Source organism: Sciurus vulgaris (genome assembly GCF_902686455.1).
Source record: "Sciurus vulgaris genome assembly, chromosome: 11".
NCBI classification, from domain to species: domain Eukaryota; kingdom Metazoa; phylum Chordata; class Mammalia; order Rodentia; family Sciuridae; genus Sciurus; species Sciurus vulgaris.
In genome coordinates, this window is record NC_136472.1 from 2581029 (window position 1) to 2600013 (window position 18985).

The 18985-nt window shown below is 44.3% G+C and overlaps 1 long non-coding RNA gene across 1 annotated transcript in view; it reads left to right on the plus strand.

Annotated features, from left to right (window-relative positions):
- LOC306640620 overlaps positions 1-15906 on the plus strand; it is a 246494-nt gene extending 230588 nt beyond the window's left edge. Inside the window, exon 3 of the long non-coding RNA XR_013757830.1 lies at positions 15725-15906. This is a non-coding gene — a long non-coding RNA (uncharacterized lncRNA). The remainder of the gene's footprint in view (positions 1-15724) is intronic.
- Positions 15907-18985: the final 3079 nt, after the last annotated feature.

Consider the following 18985-nt stretch of genomic DNA (forward strand, 5'->3'; position numbering starts at 1 on the left):
CTGTGGCAGTGCATGAGCATCCGGGGAGGCCAGTAAGATTCAGGTCACTGTGGTGGAGGGTACAGAGGTTCACTACACTGATAGAGAAGCAGCTGGCAGCTGTGTATGCAGCCCTTGTGACCTCAGAGTCTTTAGAGGGCTGCTGAAGTTTTGGTGCATGCCAAGTGTCTGTGGCAGAAGGAGTTGGGGTTTGCCCCTTACCCCAAGGACAGGGGGAGGTCAGACACCTAGCCTAGGACAATGGAGGGCATACGTCTGACAAAGGAGTGCCTTGTCTACTATTCCCTGTCCCTTGAGCTCGTACATTCTAAGACCCATGCAGTGTGCAATGAGGAAGCACCAGGCAGTGCTGATACATATGAGTCAAGGAGCCAGGTCTCTTCGAGGTGGGAGCAGCCCCTTGGCTTCCTGTGCTTGGTGCCCTAAGGACGGCCTTGGTCTCTTCCACTGCTGCTGCTAAACATCCCTCTGCTAACCCCTTGTGGAATGATGTGGGAATGGGCAAAGGAACCCATTGGTTAAGTCGCATGCCTTAGGAATGGTGGCACCTCATGAACCAGGACCTCTGATCTTCTGTACTGACAGCTGGGCCTTGTTTATGGGTCAAGTCGGGGTTACTACATGGAAAGTAGACAATGTTGTGGTCGGACATCACCTTTGTGGGGTTCAGCAACTGAGAGGACCTTTGGGCCATGAGCCAGAAAAGGCAGATGACCAGTACACATCCTTTCCAAGTCCCTGCAGAACCCAGGGAAGGATGGAGCCAATGTTCTGGCTGGGGTGTAGAGCTTCCAGTGGGTGCTTCCCCGACCTTCTGACTTGGCTGCATGGCTGCCTGAGCTGCAGGGGTGAAACCATGTGGAACTTAGGGAAACAGGAGGCCCTGCCTTCAATGTCAGATGCACATAGAGGCCTGCCAGTCCAATGTGGCATGTTCTCATGAGTAACCACATCCCTGACACCTTGGAGTCACAGATGGCCAGGTAGTGCAGGTCATGACATGTCCCTTTGACATTAGGTCAGGTTGAGTTCACTTGCCTGTTACAGGGGTGAGAAGGGGCCATGTTTCCTTGATGACAGTGGATATGGCTACATGCTTGTTGATGGCCTTGTGGTCAAGTGGAAGAGCATGCTATGTTCTGTGCCTTGACAGTGTTGATAGCCTTGTATGCACTTCCCATCACAGTAGGGCCACCAGGAACCATTTCATAGGTCAGGGAGGCAGCAATGGCAGCTGGGCTACAGATACCCTGGTGACTGCACATCCCACACAACCCACAGGCTGCAGGTCTTGTAGACATAATGCCTGTTTGAGCAAGGATGCAGGACTGGAGTCCACCTGCTTCCATGAAGGGGTGGGCACAGTGCCTGTGGGTAGTTGTGAGAGCTCTAAATGAGCATCCTGAAGAGGGACCGGCTCCTGTGGAGGTCTTGCTGTGCCACCCAGCAGCCCCAATGCATTTCAGGTGGTTACAAGGGCGTCAAACATAAACCTGGGTCAGGGAAGCATGGAATTTCTTTTCCCTGCTCCAACTGCATTCAATAGGGTGCAAACTGTAACATACATGGCCCTGGGCATTAAAGTCCCCAGCCTTGTTGGGTAGCCCATCAGCCCCATGAGAGAAGGTTTGGAGTGTGATTGCCTTGTGACGACATGGATGACTAGTGAACCATCCTCCCCCAGGTGCATGTGACATGGCTAGGACCTGCAGAGGGAACACTGGTTATAAGGCAACATTTTTTCCTTTTGTTGGTGTACATAGAGCTAGCCAAGGTGCAGGACCAAGCTCTGCCTGTGTGGTATCCACCCAACTATGCTACCATGGGTTGTCACTGTTCCTTCCTGTGACTCAGCTAGCACGCATCCTCCCACATGATGTGATTTCCTGTGCTGGTGCCTGTAACTGCTGTGTCCTTCCATCCATGGATGTGTGGTCACCCACACCATAGTGAAGTAGCACACGCATATGCCAGTGCAGCCAAACCTCTGCAGCCGAGTGTGCACTGAAGTGCCCTGAGCTTTGCTGGGAGACCCTGGTGAACCCAGAATATGATTATGGATGACTGGACTTGCAGAGAAAGCCTTGAGCTACCACCTCAGTATGGGTGAGGCTGGCAATGGGTTTAGTGATCCTAGGTGATGGGGACTGCTTTCTGACTGTGTGTTGTTGAGGATGGTATTGGTGTTGTGGCCTGTGATTCAGAGCTCTGCACTCCTCACTAGGGATCATTACAGAAGCCTTCAGAGTTTCGGATGTGTAAAATGTAAGGCATGTAATTCTAAAGGGGTGGTTAGTAGTGTAGGTCCAAAATGGCCAAAGTTAGGTTCCAGACTGAGGCTTCCAGTGGGCTAGGTTTGCCCTGTGTGGTCAATGTCATGAACTCTGATTCAGTGCATGTACTCAGCGTATAAATATTTGTTTGTGAGCTGCACCTACAATGCAACCTGGTGGCAGTGTGCATTTTTGTCTGACCAACATATAAAAAAGTCATGTGGAGAAGACTCAGGGGGTAAATGGAACTGGCTGGGGGATGAAGTAGAGATGGGGACTGGCGAGAGGCTACTGTGACATCTGAATGAAGAATGTTACTCTCCCAACTGTGTTGTGTTTTCTTCCACCTGCTAGGCTCCCTCATCTGTTTCCCAAGACCTACGCCTCCACATGAAGGCCATGAAACCTTCTGATCCGCTGAGCAAAGCGCTGACCTCCTCTGAATCACTGGAAAAGGCCATAAGCCTCATTGATCAGCTGAAAATCCCTGAATTCAATGATACACAGTAGAAAACTCTGAAAATATATTTAGACCCCACTTAAGGCCCTGAACCCCATTAAAACATTTTTGAAAGCCTTTAGATAACGTAAACTCTGGGAAAGGATCTGAGCCCCAGTAAAATACTATGGACAACTCTGAACCCCACTGAAATTCTGGAAAAGGTCCTGAGGCCAATTGACACCTGATGGAAGGCACTGACACCAATGATGCCTTGGAAGAGCTATGAGCCCCTCTGATGAGCTGGAAAAGTCCTGAGACACACCAGACACTGCCAAAGGCCCTCAACACAATGTAGAGTCCAGTGGACCCCTGAACACCAATGAGAGTATAGTGAAGGCATTTAGCCTCAAAGAAGCATCAGGGAAGAAGAATCTCATTCTCAGTAAGATCCTGTTGAAAACCCCAAGTGCCACTGAAATTTGGGGGGAGACCCTGTGACCCAATGATGTTCCACAGAAGGTTAGTGTAAGGTCGGATATTGACCAGAAAGGTATCAGACCACAGGCATCTCAGCAAAACATTATTTGGATCAGCTTTCAGGCAAGATTCAGCATTCCACCATGGAAAAGGGCCAGGGAAGTCTTGCTAGGTGTCCAATGGGGTGGCGTTTCTGTACCCTCGGGTAGTCGGCGTAAGCTCAGGGGTAGATGTGTCTTCCTGGGGTAGCTGTTGGGACCCATGTCCCCCTGGGATTGTCTTGTGATGCCACTGAGTGACAGGTGGGTGCGAGATGCCATTAGGGTTTATGTGTCAGCATCTGGTTGCTCTTTTGCATGCGTGGCTGCCTGATGCCTGCCCCCATTCAGTCACTTCTGACTTCACCAACATTTCAGTCTTTTTGATGATATAGGGCACTGGAGTCCATCTGGCTACTTCCTGCCTAATAGGGGGCATCATGGAGTGGATGCTTGGATGTGTGTTCGGTAGTAAGGCGAGTGTAAGGGTGCAAGAGCATTTGGTTGTATGTTACTCTGGCCACCTCACTTATGTGACTCCAGACTGACCTGAGAAGACAGGGATAAATCATTAGTAGGAGTCTTATCACTAATGTGGGGGTAAGGCCAGTGATCAGCCAGGGGACAACAGTGGAATCTAGCCCTCCTGGCCAGAGGCCATGTGACTGTTGATGCTTCAGCTATTCATTCAGACATCTGGAGCCTTGACATTTTTCTCGACCAGCCCAGTTTCATTGATGTAGTAACAACTTTCTTCTATAGGAAAAGGCATGTTCCTCCTTTGACTGCTGTCAGCAGATCTAGCACCTGATGGTTCTCTGAGGAACATGGGCATTAGGAGTTATTTGTCTTTGTAATAATGCCAGGGAGGCAGCAGAGACTTCTCCTGCCTTTGGAGTTGCTGTTCTAGCTTCTGGGTGGCAGTGACTGCATAACCAAGTCCTCCTGCCCCCAACCCACAGGCTGCGAGTGAGGAGGCTCTGGAGAGCCCGACCTCCACTGGTAAGAATAAGGCCTGTCCCACCCTAGGGATGGGATTCTGAGCAAGGAGGTGGATTCAGCTTCACTCTATAGTGTCAGCTGGGGAACTAAAGGGGAGGCACAGTGAATGTGGAGGGCATATTGTAATCTAATTTTTTGTTACAGTACCAAATCACACAACGAGGTTTTATTAAAGCAAGCTCGAGCCTGGACCGCAACCAGCCTCTCAGACCAATACAATGGCTGGGGGGAGGGAGCAGCCCCGAGGGGCGAGAAAGCCCTCTATTTAAGAGATTTCCAAGCATTCACACACAAAGACCTGTACGTTATTGGTTAACATTTGAACAGCTAAACATTAGTCCTCCTCTGGTTGGGTCCTGCCAATTTATTTGATTCTCATTGGGTCCCACCAGAACTGAACAGTCCTAGAAGAAGAAGGGTGGAGGGAAGGGGTGAACTATGCAGGAGATGGGTCAGTTTTAGGACCCCCTGTCCTTGATAGATAAGGTTTCTAGGCAACTGCACATTCCTCAGACAAATATCTCTTAACAACCTCGGTAAGCACAGGGGCCCAGCAGTCCTGTTTGTGCTATATTGGCTCTTGAGGGTGCGGTCACAACTGCCTGCATCCTGGTGATTAAGACACAGATTAGCTGCACAGATATCACCCGGTTCTCAACAAAACGGCCCATGGTATCAAGGTTTCTAAGGAGATTTGCAGTGGAAGGAGTGTTGGCCAGCTCCATTTGCTGGGACACAGATCCCCGTTTGAGTTTGGTTGAGAATTCTTGTTTGGGGAAAGGAAAGAGTTGTGAGCAACCCTAGAGGTTCCACTGTTCAAAGTCCTGGGAGGTGTCCCTCATATCAGGAGTCATGTCGACATCCCCAGTGGACACTGTCTGGATGGCAATTCATAAAAGATCCATTGTCTGATTTTGGTAGTGTAAATTTGAAAGGCATTGCGCCTGTGAGAGTGGTGTGGTTGACTTGTTGTGCCCAGTGGCTCAAGACCCCACAAGGACCACCAGAGACCATGATCAATGCAAGCAACAAAGAGTCATTTATTAGCAAGCTCGAGCCTGGTCCTCCGTGCACTCAGTAACTGGTGATGCTAAGAGGCCCCAAGCCCTGGTTCAGTAGGCTTTTATAATGAAAGGCAAACAGTTTTACAGTGTTCTTTTAAATTGGTTAACATAAAATTGTATACAATGTTATTTTAATTTCTGGGTCACCCTGAGGAGGGTTATCATTATCTTTTAAGTTTGCTTTTGTGCCGGCAAGGTCTGTCACCTGGCCTTTTCAGATAAGAGGGGAAGATTCTTTGAAGCTTTCATGAGGGGTTGAGGGCAATTAGGAAAGAGCCTCATATTTACACAGGTCATGGCTTTTTTTATCTTTACAGACTGGCCAGTGAATGTTAGAGAGTCCTGTGAAAATTTGTTTTACTATGTGGATTGCCTTCATCGTTCTCCTCTGTCTACTTAGTTCTTTTATCCTCATTATTATGGGACAGGCTCAGGTAACTACTAAGACTTTCCCCCTAAGTCACTTCTCAGAGGTCTGGGACAGAGGATGAAAGTTTGGTGTGGGCCACCTAAAGAAGGGTAAGTTTACTACACTCTGCTCCGCGGAGTGGCCAACCTTTACGGAGATCTACACCGAGCGAGGTAGGTAAGCTTCTCTCTCCATGCATCCCACATCTGTTTGAGGTGCAACTTTCTGTCTCTTTATTTTTGGAGGGTAAAATGGGCACCAATTGGCTACTTAAAGGCAGTTAGTGCAGCTGCCATTCTTCAAGACTCGAGTGAGAGGTTCCCGGCCTAGACAAGTTCCAATCACCTGCTCTGGGCAGACCAGGCATGTTGGAATCTGCCAAAGCCATTTCTCACTTTTCTGCCCAGGGCCAGAGTGCAATTGCCACCAGTACATAGTATCCCTAGTCCTGACCTCTCCAGGATGCATGGAACTGTGGGGTTCTCTGGTCCGGGCAACTCTCAGGCAGACCCCAAAGGCTCCTTCTCCTGCCCCCTCTCCCAACCACCCTACGTGGTATCCAGGGTACTTGGTAGACAAATGGCACTGAGGGAAAGCGCCAATTACCTTTGCCTCTGTACAGGCAGTACAGCACACCCCCCCACATCCCCTCCCTCCATGATGTTTCCCCTTCTCTCACCGATCATATATTAAGCATTCAGATGGTAGGATCAAGAGAAAGATAGAGGACAATTCATATGAAAATGCCCAGGTTCTCTTTGTTTGCATAGTTAGCCTTCACTAGTCTTTCTAGAGTCTCCCCATTACTGTTCCTGTGCTTAAATGTGCTCACTTTGTTATCTTTAAGCTGCAAGAGAGAGGCATTTAAAAACCCCTCTGGTGAGACCTCTGAGCAAAGGGTGTTATATGCCTAAGAATCAATAGATGTCCCCTCACCCACCAGAGATTCCTTTAGTCTACCATGCTTGACATCAAGAAACTCTACCATGAGAGGAGAAAGCCTTGAGGAATCGCCTACCAAGGGAGAAAGATCAAGGGGATCCTCCCAACTTAAGACAGACAAAAACAAATTTAGGGAGGTTTTTGGAGAAATTCAAAAAGTACTGAGATGTTTCAAAACTTATGCCAGGTATTTGACTTCACCTGCAAAATTATGCTATTAACCATCTAGAGCACAGGCAGTTCCCAGAAACCATTCTAACTGGAATTTTAGTGAGTTGGATATAAACTCAGTGGATTCGGAGGCGGGACCAAATGTAAGCTCAGAGGGCTCTGTGGGCTCAGCAGGCACAGGTAGTGGCCAAATAAAATTGGACAAAATTTGGCCAGAGCAAGCTTTATTGGAATTTGGTTCTCAGGAGAAGTTCCAGGACTCCCAGGGTATAGGCACCTGGAGAAAATCACACGTGGCCCTGGCTGCCCAGGGTTTTTATATGCTGGGATGGAAGAGGGATCTGTTAGTGACAGGTGGACATGAAGAGTCAGTGGAACTTTCTAGCACACTTGATGATCACATTTGGTGGGCTGGCCTTTGTTCCAGCTGCTCAGCTCTGCCACCTACAGGCGCCTAAATTTCCCACCTAACATCGTGAGCTTTTTGGTGATATAGGGTGCCTGAGTCCATCTGGCAACTTTCTGCATGTTAGGGGGGCGTCATGGGGAGAAAAAGGTTCCAGTTTAAGGTCGGCAGGGAGGAGGATATAGGAGTGTAGGAGCATCTGGTTGTAAATCACCCTGGCAACCTCACTTACACAGTTCCGAGCAAACCTGAGAAGACAGGGAGCAATCATTAGAAGAAATCCTATCACAAATAGGGGAGTAAGGGTAGGGGTCAGCCAGGTGACAAGAGTGGAGTTCAGCCATCCTGGCCAGGGGTCATTTGTTTCTTCTTGCTTCAGCCTTTTATTTAGACATCTGAGAGTTTTGACGTTGCTTCCATTAGACCTGTTTCAATGATGCAGCAGCAACATTCTCTCAGGAAGAGGTGTGTTCACCCTTTGTCTGCTGTCAGATCTAGTGCTCGACTGTTCTGCAAGAAAACTTGAGCAATAAATGTTATTTATCTTTGCAGGGATGTCAAGGGGCAGCAGATTCTTCTACTGCCTTCTGCAGTTGCTGTTCTAGCTTTTGGTTGGCAGTGACTGCATAACCAAGTCCTCTTGTTGGTATAACCTGTGTTTAGTAGAGATCTCTATATTTCTGTGACTTAGGGCTAGATAATCATACTAGCAAGCACAGATTAAGCCCTATCTGTGTAGTTTAGGAGGATCTGTAGGCCTTAAACTGACCAAAAATCTCCTGGTTTTGGAAGTTTCTCTTGATAGTTAGCATGTACATCTGCCTAAGAATCTCTATGTAGCTTCCAGTCTTTATTTATTCTAGGGGTGTTAACACAGTGTACATCTTAGGTTGCATTTAACTATTGTTTCTTTTAAATGCCCATGAATGACTATATTTCAGTTTTAACTGTTTTACTAGGTGTCCAAGATCAAGCTGGTGAAATTGACCTGTTACTGACTTTTTTTGGCCTCTATATATAATCTCAATCTCTAAATTTGATCTTAATTGCCAGCAAGCTAGTGTCACCAGTCATAAAGTAAAAGTGCTGGGCTTTAACTTCAATGTCTATGACTTTACAGTTATTCACCCCCTTTTATCTAATTGAGGTTTACATTATCTGTCCTACTGGTGATGCCTTACTATTTCAAGTTATTTTACGGTGTTTGCTTTTGAAAGTAGTACTTCTGCAAAAATTAATCAGGCAACAGTTATAGAGTTTACAAGGAAAATACAAAATGGAATCACCAACAGTAGAACATGCAGTTTGTGCAACAGGTATCCTGAATTTTAGCTGTGTCGGACTTATGCATTATATCGCCTCTTTGAGATCACAGTAATCTTTACAACAAACATCAAACCTTTGAACACAACATTAAATGAATTAAAGTCTGACTTTCTTTGGAGCCATTCTAATATGCAGCTAGGTGAGGCAGAGCCTTATCTCAGGTAAGGTGATTCTTTTCACAAAACAGATTTTGAAGATTAAGCAGAGATCAGATGGAGCTCTGTTATCTGATGGAAATGCAGTTCTAACGAGTTACATCAGTAATCTTTATATATCTTATTATCAGCTTAAGGATTATGTAACCATTATTCTTTGTTTTCAGGAAAGTTACAGAAACTAGGACATCTATGCAACATTTTCACAGCTGCAAAGTGCAATGTTAGCAGCTCTGTGTGGCTCAAGAAACTCCACTCTCCCAAGTTAATGTAAGGCAGGCAGGAACCAGAGAAGGGAGTGGAGGAAACACTGGTTTTCTGGCAAAGGAATTCCTTCCTGCCTGAGAGCTGTGTGTCTGAGAACAATGTCAGAGCTTGTAGGATTCCTGCACAGAGCCTCCCCAGGGAGGGTACTGCCACAGCAGCCAGGCATCTTGTGCCCCTGCACAGGAACATTCCTAGGTACTAGGCCACAGCCTGTCTCACATACATATAACCAACTTAGTTATATTCAAACTTGTTGAAATTCACCCTTTACTTACATAGATATTCTTAGCACTTACTTTGATCTTCATATATTCCATCACACAAAAACTTTCTGTCTTAGAAACATTCTTTTACTTTCTACTGAATACATTCCCATACTTAGAACCTTCTGTTTTTCTTTCCTACTTGGTGATCACTTTGTGGTGAAAAATTCACATTTCTTCCATATAGGCCAATGTGTGTGAGCTATCAAGAAGGCATATTTGGAATCTGTATGGAGGTTGACCTGTTTACCTTTGGATAAAATTAGAGCCCTGATCAGAGCAAAGAGTTCTGCCTTTTGGGAAGTGGTCCCTTCTGGAAGGCAACTGGCTTCCAGAACTGAGGCTGTGGTGACAACTGAGTAAAGCATCTGTACAGTGTCCATCAGGACCCAGCACAGAACTGCCATGTACAAAAATGGTTAGGTCAGGTGAGGGGAGTGGGTAATTGAAGAGGTCCTCACAAGATGAATGTAGCACCTCCAGCATCTGCGGGAATGGAAGGGATTTATGGCTTAAGACGTCCTGTCCTTGAGTGGAAAACACAGTTATTGGTTAAAGTAGGGTGAGTTTTAGAGCTTCCTTAGTTAATTCAGCTGCTGTTTCCAGTGCTTGGAGACATGGTAGCCATCCAAGAACCATGGAATCAAGCTGCTTGGAGAGGTATGCCACCAGTGTGTGAGAAGGTCCCGTTGGTTGCATGAGGAGGCCAGTGGCAACACCCTGTTTTTCATCTATGCAGAGGTGGAAAGGATGGTTAGGGTTGGGAAGAGAGAGCAGGAGAGGCCATGAAAGCATCCCTGAGCTTGTAAAAAGAGTTAGCTATCATCTTGGTGGAGGTAAGGGGCCCATGTGGAGTCTCTTTTGCTGCCTGATATAGGGGTTTGGCAAGGAGTGCAAAATTAGGGACCCTGTGTCTGAAAAAGATAGCTAAACCCAAGAAGAAGAGAGTGTAATCTGCCATTTCTGACAGCTGTAAGTCACACAGCACTTGGATTCTGTCTGCTGTGAGACACTTAGAGGTAGGAGTGAGGAGTTTGTCCAAATATGTGACTGAAGGGGTGGTGAGCTGGGCTTTGGCTGGAGATACCCGATAGCCTCGAGACCCCAGGAAGTTAAGGAGCTGAGTTGTGTGTGTCTGGGAGGCCTTGAGGGATGGGCTACATAGGAGGAGGTCATCCACATATTATAGGACTGTGCTATTTCCCAAGTCACAAGTAGCCAAATCCTGAGCTAAGGCTTGCCCAAAAAGGTGAGGACTGTCAGAGAAGCCTTGGGGTAAAACTGGCCATGTCAGCTGTTGAAACCTAAAGGATGTAGGATCCTCCTATGTGAAGACAAGGAGGTAATAGGAGTCACGGTGAAGGGGAACCATAAAGAAGGCATCTTTGAGATCCTGGACTGTGCAGTGGGTGGTAGAAGGGGGTATGTGGGAAAGAAGGGTGTAAGGATTAGGAACCCCATGGGGTGGGTGGGAATAACTGCCTCATTAATTAGATGGAGGTCCTGAACCAAGCGATAGGTTCGTGAGGGTTTATGTACTGGCAGTATGGGGGCATTACAAGGGGAGTCAGTAGGGATAAGGTGTTCCTGAGTAAGCAACAGGTCTATAATGGGTTTAAGTCCTTTCCTGTGAGTGCGGGAAATTGGAAATTGGAGACACGAAGAAAACTAAGCTTGAGTTTTCAGTTGGATAAGGACTGGCTTGTGGTGGGAGGCTATGACTGGCTTGGAAGTGTCCCAGACTTGGGGGTCGACCAGGTCTAGGGACAACGGTAGGTAGGTGGTGTGGTGGCATTAGAGAATGTATGAAACAGAGGTAGAAGAAGGTGAGCACTAGCTGTATGCCTGGGAAGAAGCTGTAACATGGATCCTAGGAGTTGGAGAACCTCCCTTCCTAGGAGGGGGACTGGACAGGAGGGAATAACTAGGAACGAATGTGTACAAGAATGTCCCTCCAGGGCACAGGCTAATCTAGCTGTTCTGCTTGGGAAGGAGGGTTCTCCATCAATTCCCATAACCGAAACCTGGGAAGGAAATAAAGTCCCAGAGTAGGCAGGCAAGACAGAATAGGTGGTCCCTGTGTCCACAAGGAAAATTATGGATTTACCCACTACCTGGAGCTTTTACCCTGGGCCTGGCTAGGGTTATAAGGGTCCTTGAGTCCAGGCTCCTTCATGTAAGCTCGGACAGGCTCGGTGGGCTCAACGGAGGGACCAAATGTAAGTTTGGCGGGCTTGGTGGACACAGTTAGCAGCCAAATAAAATGGGACAGAAAGTGGCCGAAGCAAGCTTTATCGGAATTTGCCTCTCAGGCAAAATTCCCAGACCTCCAGGGGTATAGAGACCAGGAGAAAATCACAAGTGGCCCTGGCTGCCCAGGGTTTTTATAGACTAGGATGGAAGGGGGTCCTGTTGAGTGACAGGTGGGTGTGAAGAGTCAGTGGAACTTTCCATCCACCTTGCTGTGAACTTTCTGGTCACCTTTGGTGGGCTGGTCTTTGTTCTAGCTGCTCAGCTTTGCCCCCTACAGTTGCCTAAATCTGACCTAACACTTCAGTCTTCTGCAAATTCCAAAGCTTATGGAAAAGCATTGCCTGGCTGGCCACATCTCTGTGTAGAGACACTGGGCAGTCACTCTTTCAGTGTCCTGATTGTTTGCAGGTGGGACATGGGCTGGTGGGGTCCATGGGTTTGGACATTGAGCCCAATGACCTTCACATTTGCATTTGAAACAATCCCCTGGGGGAGACCATTGTTGGCTCCCCTGTGAAGCTCTCACTGGAGCCACAGGCCAGCTACCAAGGCTTGTGATTGAAGTGTCACCTTTTTCTGTAAACAAGCTTGCCTGGCCAATTCAGCTGATTTTTGGGGGGAGCATTATAGACTTTAAGCTCATTTTTACCAGATCTCAGATAGGGATTTGAGGGTCCGTCTTAGCTCATTTGAGCTTTTTTCTTATTTCAGGGCCTGATTGAAAAATGAAGTAGGTTGCTAGTGCTGTAGCCCCAGAGGGAGATTCAGGGTCCAGCTTAGTATGTATCTAAGGGCCTCTATAAGGCAGCTAAGAAACAGAGCTGGATTCTCATCTTGATTCTGGGTAATTTCCCTCAGTTTATCAAAGTTTGCCACCTTATTGGAGATGGCTTGCATGTCTGCAAGGAGGTATTGGACCATGTGAGCACAGTAATGGTGGCTTTCCTGGCCTTTCTGATAGTTCCAGTTTGGTTCAGTTATTGGAACCTGTGCCTGTGGGTAAGTTATGTCCATTAAATGGGCTTGGTTAGCGTGGTCCTGTGCTGCCTGTTGGATACTGGGAGTGGAAGAAATGATATTAAGACTGTAAGTTTGGGAAGATACTTAAATTCCTTAATATAAGTAGAGGAGTCAGCAGAGAAAGACCCTAAATGAGAATGGAACTTAGATTCACATAACCCCTTTGCACCAACTGCCTCTCAGAGAGGATAAAGAAGCTCTGGGTTAGGCAGTGGGAGAGTCTGATGAAGTTGCCTGTTAGTGCTGACAGGGGAGGAGGGAGCAGACTGGGCATAGAGGCATTCTGAAGGAGGAGGTGGGAGGGCAAGTGGGAGGGCTCCAAGGAGGAAGGGGGGAGGAGTTGCATCTGCAGGAGGAGGAGACAGTTTGCAGGAGGAGGACAGGAAGAGGAGGCAGAGTTTTGGCCAGAGCATGGGGGGAGGCCAAGTTTGGGACCACTCCTGGGAGGAGAGTGTGGGTAGTGGAGCAGGTAGAAGGAGGAGCAGGGCAAGCACCAAATTCTAAAAAGAAAGCTTGCAAATGGCTGTGAGTGCTTTTCGGTGGCTATCTAAAACATTGAGGCTTGACAACGGTCGAATAAAAACTAACCGCTTTTCTGCCTTAAAACAATGGCTGTCCAAGTCTGTGAGAATTTGAAAGTCAAGAGTGCCCTCTGGTGGCCATCTTGAGCCAATATCTAGAATATACTGGGGCCAGATCATGGACAAGTAAAAAATTAGCCGCTTATGGCTTAAGTATCTGGGAAGTCCCAGTTTGGTAAAATTATGGTGGATACACCCCAAAGGAGTTTTGGGGTCTGATGAGCTCCCAGTATTTCACATTATCCATTCATTTTTATCCAGAGAGAGGTGTACAGAAGCAGAAGAGTCTCCCCAGTTCTGACTTGTATACACCAGGAAGATGGCAGGCGAGCCAAAAACTGAGATGTCCCTCAGTTTTGGGGGTTCGAGACTTACAAGGAGGCTAACTGGCAGCCCAGATGACTCTGCTGTGACCAGAGCTGGATGGGCAGAGGGAGTCTGTGGCCTGCTAAGGGAACAGAACCCTCGGTGGAATGGAAGGGAAATTGGAGCTGCAAATGGGAAAAAAAACCCAGGGAACTTACCGTGCTTTGAAGTGGGATGGAGCAAAGGGAGCACAGCTGAGCAGGATGGGACGGAACATCCTGGTTATTCTGAGGAGGGGGTGGGTCTTAAAAGATGCCTTTTTCTGTGTATGCTAGACTCTGAATAGCAATTTCTGTTTGCCATTGAGGAACCAGATAATGGGTCTCAACTAACCTAGACAGTGTTGCCTCAGGATTTAGAGATGGCCCTCACCTGTTTGAACAAACCTTAGCTAAGGACTTAACAAAGTTTGGAGATAAAACATCTGTAATTGTTCTCCAGTATGTAAACTCCTAAACTTCTTAGCTGATAGGAATGATAACATCTTAAAAAAGTAAAGCTTAATAATGCATCAACAGGTTCAATACTACAGGAAAATAGACACCATTGGACAATATTCTGTCCCAGGAATATCAAAAATGGGCCTTACTTCAAGCTTCTGTCCTCAGCTTACCTATGAAGCAAGATTTAACCTGTTTGTCAAAAAAGGGGAAAATAAATCCTGGATAGGCAGCCATAGCTCAACAAACAGTGGCATATCTCAGTGAGGAGCTTAACATAATAACTTCATTCTCAAAAGTAATGGAAAACATGGACTCATGATTTTCTTTGACATCCAAGCCTAACCTGGTACAAATGGCTAAAATGCCCTAGGCACAAAGTTTCTGCTAAAACTTGTTAGCTCAGCTCCTTCCAGATCTCAATCAAGGTTTACATTGAATGTAAATAGAGAAAGCCTGAAGGCTCAGTAGGAGACCTATCTCAAACCAAAGAAAAAAAAAGAGAAAAGCAAAAGTTTTACCTGAACTCCAGCAAAAGTATATTTTATGATACATTAATAATTAATGGACATATCATTTTTTCAAGAATTCTTGTTGTTTTTAATTGAATATTTTTTGAGCTAATGACTTTTTGATCAGTTCTAGTTTTTAATTCAACTAGAGTTTCTGAATATCTGTTACATTGCAATGGAGATTCACCTATAAATTTGCAAGGCCTTTGATTTTGCTTTATTTGTATGTTGTGCTGTCTGACGTCATGTTTTCTCTGTATCAAAATTAAAGTCTCCTAAAATTAAAAATTTTTAAATGGATCCAGATACTTTTAATTCATGTGATTTAAATGCGTTCAATTTAAATTGGATAAACTAATAAAAGGTAAAATGTCTTTGAAAATAACTCACAAGTCTCTAGGTGGTCAAACTAATGAAATGTTGATGTTAATAAAATGTCTAATATCAATTGTTTCTAGGACTTTTCTTCAACAAGAAAGAGATGGCAAATACTGTTCAGGACACTTGTCTAATATCTTGGTTTTTACAAAATAAGTGAATTAGACCTAACATGTATGGTATTACTCAAATGTGTTAGAGACATCTGATTAATTTACAAAGTTAAAAAGCTAATTGTTAACTAACATCAAGTACACTTTAACTCCTTAAATTTCATGGGGTAACATACTTAAACATTATTGGTGTTTTCATAGGTTGGTAAATAAAAAGGGTTTAAAATTGTTTTGTGTCATCACTAAACTAAAAACAAGGTTACTAAGAGTTACGTCCTAACAGGTACAATTCTATATACAAAGGGTTCCAAAGTTTCAACTGTTTCAATTAGAGTACTGTAAATAACAAAATATTTAATCTTATTAAAATGGAGTCATTTATCTAAATTCAGACATTTCTTAAGAGTTGTTTCAGAATGTGAACAAAATGGGGTCAACAAATAGGAAAGAGAAAATAAAAGGTTCTACATATGGAAATTTAGTGAAGAACAAAATCTTTCTGGGGAAAAAAGTATTTATGTGATGAAATACATGAGGGTCTAAGTAAGTGCTAAGAAAGTCTGTAAGTAAAGGGCAAATTTCAACAAGTTTGCATGTAACTAAGTTGGTTGTATGTATGTGAGACAGTTAAAAATTTTTGAGGTTTTTCCTAAGGTGAAATACTAATGTTCAGATATAAACCAAAGTTTAAACTATATGGTAAAATGACAAGAATTTCTTAGAAACACTAATTTACTCTTAACTTAATGTCTCTTAGGTTTTATTCTTTAAAGCAATTAGTCTTAAAAAATTGGGGTTTATACAATCATGGTTAAACAACTGTTAGAGTATTGTACTATGTTACAGAGTCTAAATTTTTCTTTAAAAACTAAATTTGGTAATATAAAAGTGTCAATGTAATTGTGAAATGATCACTCTTTGCATATTAAAAGTCTTCATATTTTCCAGGTATACAAGTTTTTAAAGCAGGGAATTTATCAAGCTGCTATTCTCCAGATTAAATGTGTCTGTAATGGTAATTTTAAACTTATAAAGAGTAATTTCATTGGGGATATATTTCTATCATCTAATGTTCTATTATAGGACCTGTTATCAATAGGGTATATGTAAAATCTGTTACTCTTTATACTGAGAAAAAGAATTTTAAATGTAAATGTATTTCTAAAAGTTAGAGCCTGATTTGTTTAAAGGTTAATATTGTGAAACACGAAAACATTTTGCCACTTTGCACACAAAAGGAAAGTTAAAAGCTCTCTCAGGCTTTCTTTAATTCATGTTTTTAGATATAATGTTAAATTGTGTTAACTAGTGTTCATATAGACTCAGGAATCATATATGTAAACTTCTTAAAATGATATTTAAGAAAGAAGCAAAGATCAACATCAGAATTAGAACACTTTACTTAATATTTGTAAAGAACCATGGCTTACCTTAGATAAGACTCTGCCTCCCACGTCACTGCATGTTAGAATGGCTCCAAAATAAGTCAGACTTCAGCTTCTTTAAAGGTATATTCAAAAGATCGGTTTTTGTTGTAAAATTACTGTGATCTCAAACAGGGATGTAATGTATAGCTCAGCCAAAATTTAAGATAGCTATTATAAAAGTCAAATAATTTTTTTTTTTTTACTTTTGCTAAATTCGTTTTGTGAAACTGTTACGTGTTAATGTTTTGCAGAAGTAGCTGCTTCAAGAACACACAAACTAGGTAACTTGTGATAATAAAGCATCACCTATAGAACAGATAGTGGTAACTTCCAGTACTAATACAGACTCCAGTTAAATAAAAGGGTAAATAACTGTAAAGTTATAGACATTGAAGTTAAAGCCCAGTACTCTTACTTTATGACTGGTGAGACTGGCTTGCTGGATGGTTAAGATCAAACTTAGAGCTTGAAAGAAAATACAGAGGCCAAGAAAAAAAAAAAAAAAAAAAAAAAAAAAACAGTATCTTGCCTTCAAAGTCAGCCTGGACCCTGGAACAAGAGGACTTCTCTAAGGAGCTTTGCACCTCTGGGTGGGTCACACAAACTTCTGATCAAGGAGATTGATGAGGCTACTAGAGGATGAAAAGCCAGTCATTTCACCTGCTGCAGAGGAGTGTCATGGAAAAGGGAGACATGCCTGATGCTTCTAAAGGAAGCCACCTCATCAAGGAGATCCTGCCTAACCAATGGCACTAATGGAGCTAAGAAGCTGCTCTTAAGTTCTCTACAAGTGACCCCTGTGGGAACTCAGCTGACTCTTTAACAAGACAGAAACTAGTCAGTTTGACCAGATTGATCTTAGACACCCAGCAAAACAGTTAAAACCAAAATATAGCCATTCTTGGGCATTTAAAAGAAATAATAGTTGAATGTAACTTAAGATGTACACTTGTGTAAGCCCACTAGAATAAAGACTGGAAGATACAAATAAAAGAATCTTGGGCAAATGTGCCTGATAACTATGAAGAGAAACTGCCAGAGTCAGAAATTTTTAGTCAGTTTACACAGGTAAGCTTAATTCTATTTGTTGCTAGTATGTTTATCCAGTCCTAAGTAACAGAAGTATAGAGATCTCTACTAAACACAGGTTAGATCAATAAAGGGATATTTTATAAAAATCAGATGACATTAAGTAGTTTAACTATATTTTCTGGGGACATCAATGACATTCAGCATTAAATGTTGTGTTTACATTCCTGATAACCTGGACAATGTTAAAGTTCCCAAATTTGTACTCTTCAGCCTTTGTTAGGTCTTGTTTTGGGAACAGTTTTTCAGTTCTTCCACCTCCTGGTGACAGATTGACTTCTGTCAGCTTCACGATATTCATTGGCATGTTCCAGATGCTGCAACATTTACTTTCTACTATCTCATTTCAGTACTCATGTCTTTTTGTTCTTCTATCATAGAAGCACCCAACCCCAGATGACTTTACAAGCTGCTCTTCCCAACCAGACTTCTACCTTGGATCCCTCGATTGACCCGATTTTAAAAGGGAACTCCAAACTGCTTGCCCCTCACTGCCCTGGTACAGCATCAAAGTAGCCAGAACAATTGATGCCCCCTTTCCTCACAGTAGTAAGGAGTTCCTAAAGCAAAAGGAGGGAATGAAGCCAGAATTGGGGACAGGCAGTTACTGTAGATATAGGGGATTGGGTCAAATCGAGGAAATGTAAGGCCATGAAAGCCATCTGCCTCTGGAAGTTGGAATAGCTTTTGTTAAGGACCATGTAAGCACAGTCCAATTGATGGTGCTAAAGCAACAATATGAGAGAATACTGGCCCCACAGGATGAATATGTGTGACACCCGAATGAGTATGATTCCTCATTATGAACAACTAAAGGGGGAATGTTGAGAATAGGGTGACATCTGTAAAACCCCCCACAGGAAAGGGCACACAAACACTGAGGAATGAGAGACTATCTTAATCACCAGGATGCAGGCGGTTGCAACAGCGCCCTCAAGAGCCAATACAGGACAAATAGGACATGCTGGGTCCCCAGGCTTATCAAGGCTATTAAGAGATACCTGTCTGAGGAATGTGCAGCTGCCTGGGAACCTTATCTATCAAGGACAGGTGGGCCTAGCCCCAACTCGTCTCCTGCATAGTTCACCCCTTCCCTCCTCGCTTCTTCCTCCAGGACCATTCAGTTCTGACAGGATCCAATGAGAATCAAATAGATTGGTGGGAACCAACCAAAGAGGACAAATGTTTAGCTTTTCAAATATTAACCAATAATGTACAGGTCTTTGTGTGTGACTGCTTGAAAATCTCTTATATAGAGTGCTTTCTCACCCCTTGGGACCACTCCCCTCTCAGCCATTGTAGTGGTCTAAGAGGCTGGTTGCGGTCCATGCTCGAGCTCGCAATAAAACCTCATTGTGTGTCCTGCATTATTGTGTGTGCACTTTGACTTTCAGGGAGTAGTCAATATTGAACCCCAACACAGTCATCATAGGGCCTTCCCAGGGTCACAGTCTTGCAGAGGCCCCTTCCCCATGATGACAGTCATGCTTAGGGCCCTTCAACAGTGTCATAGTCATGCATAGGCACATCCCCATGGACAGTGTTATGTCCCTGGGTCATAGTCATGCATT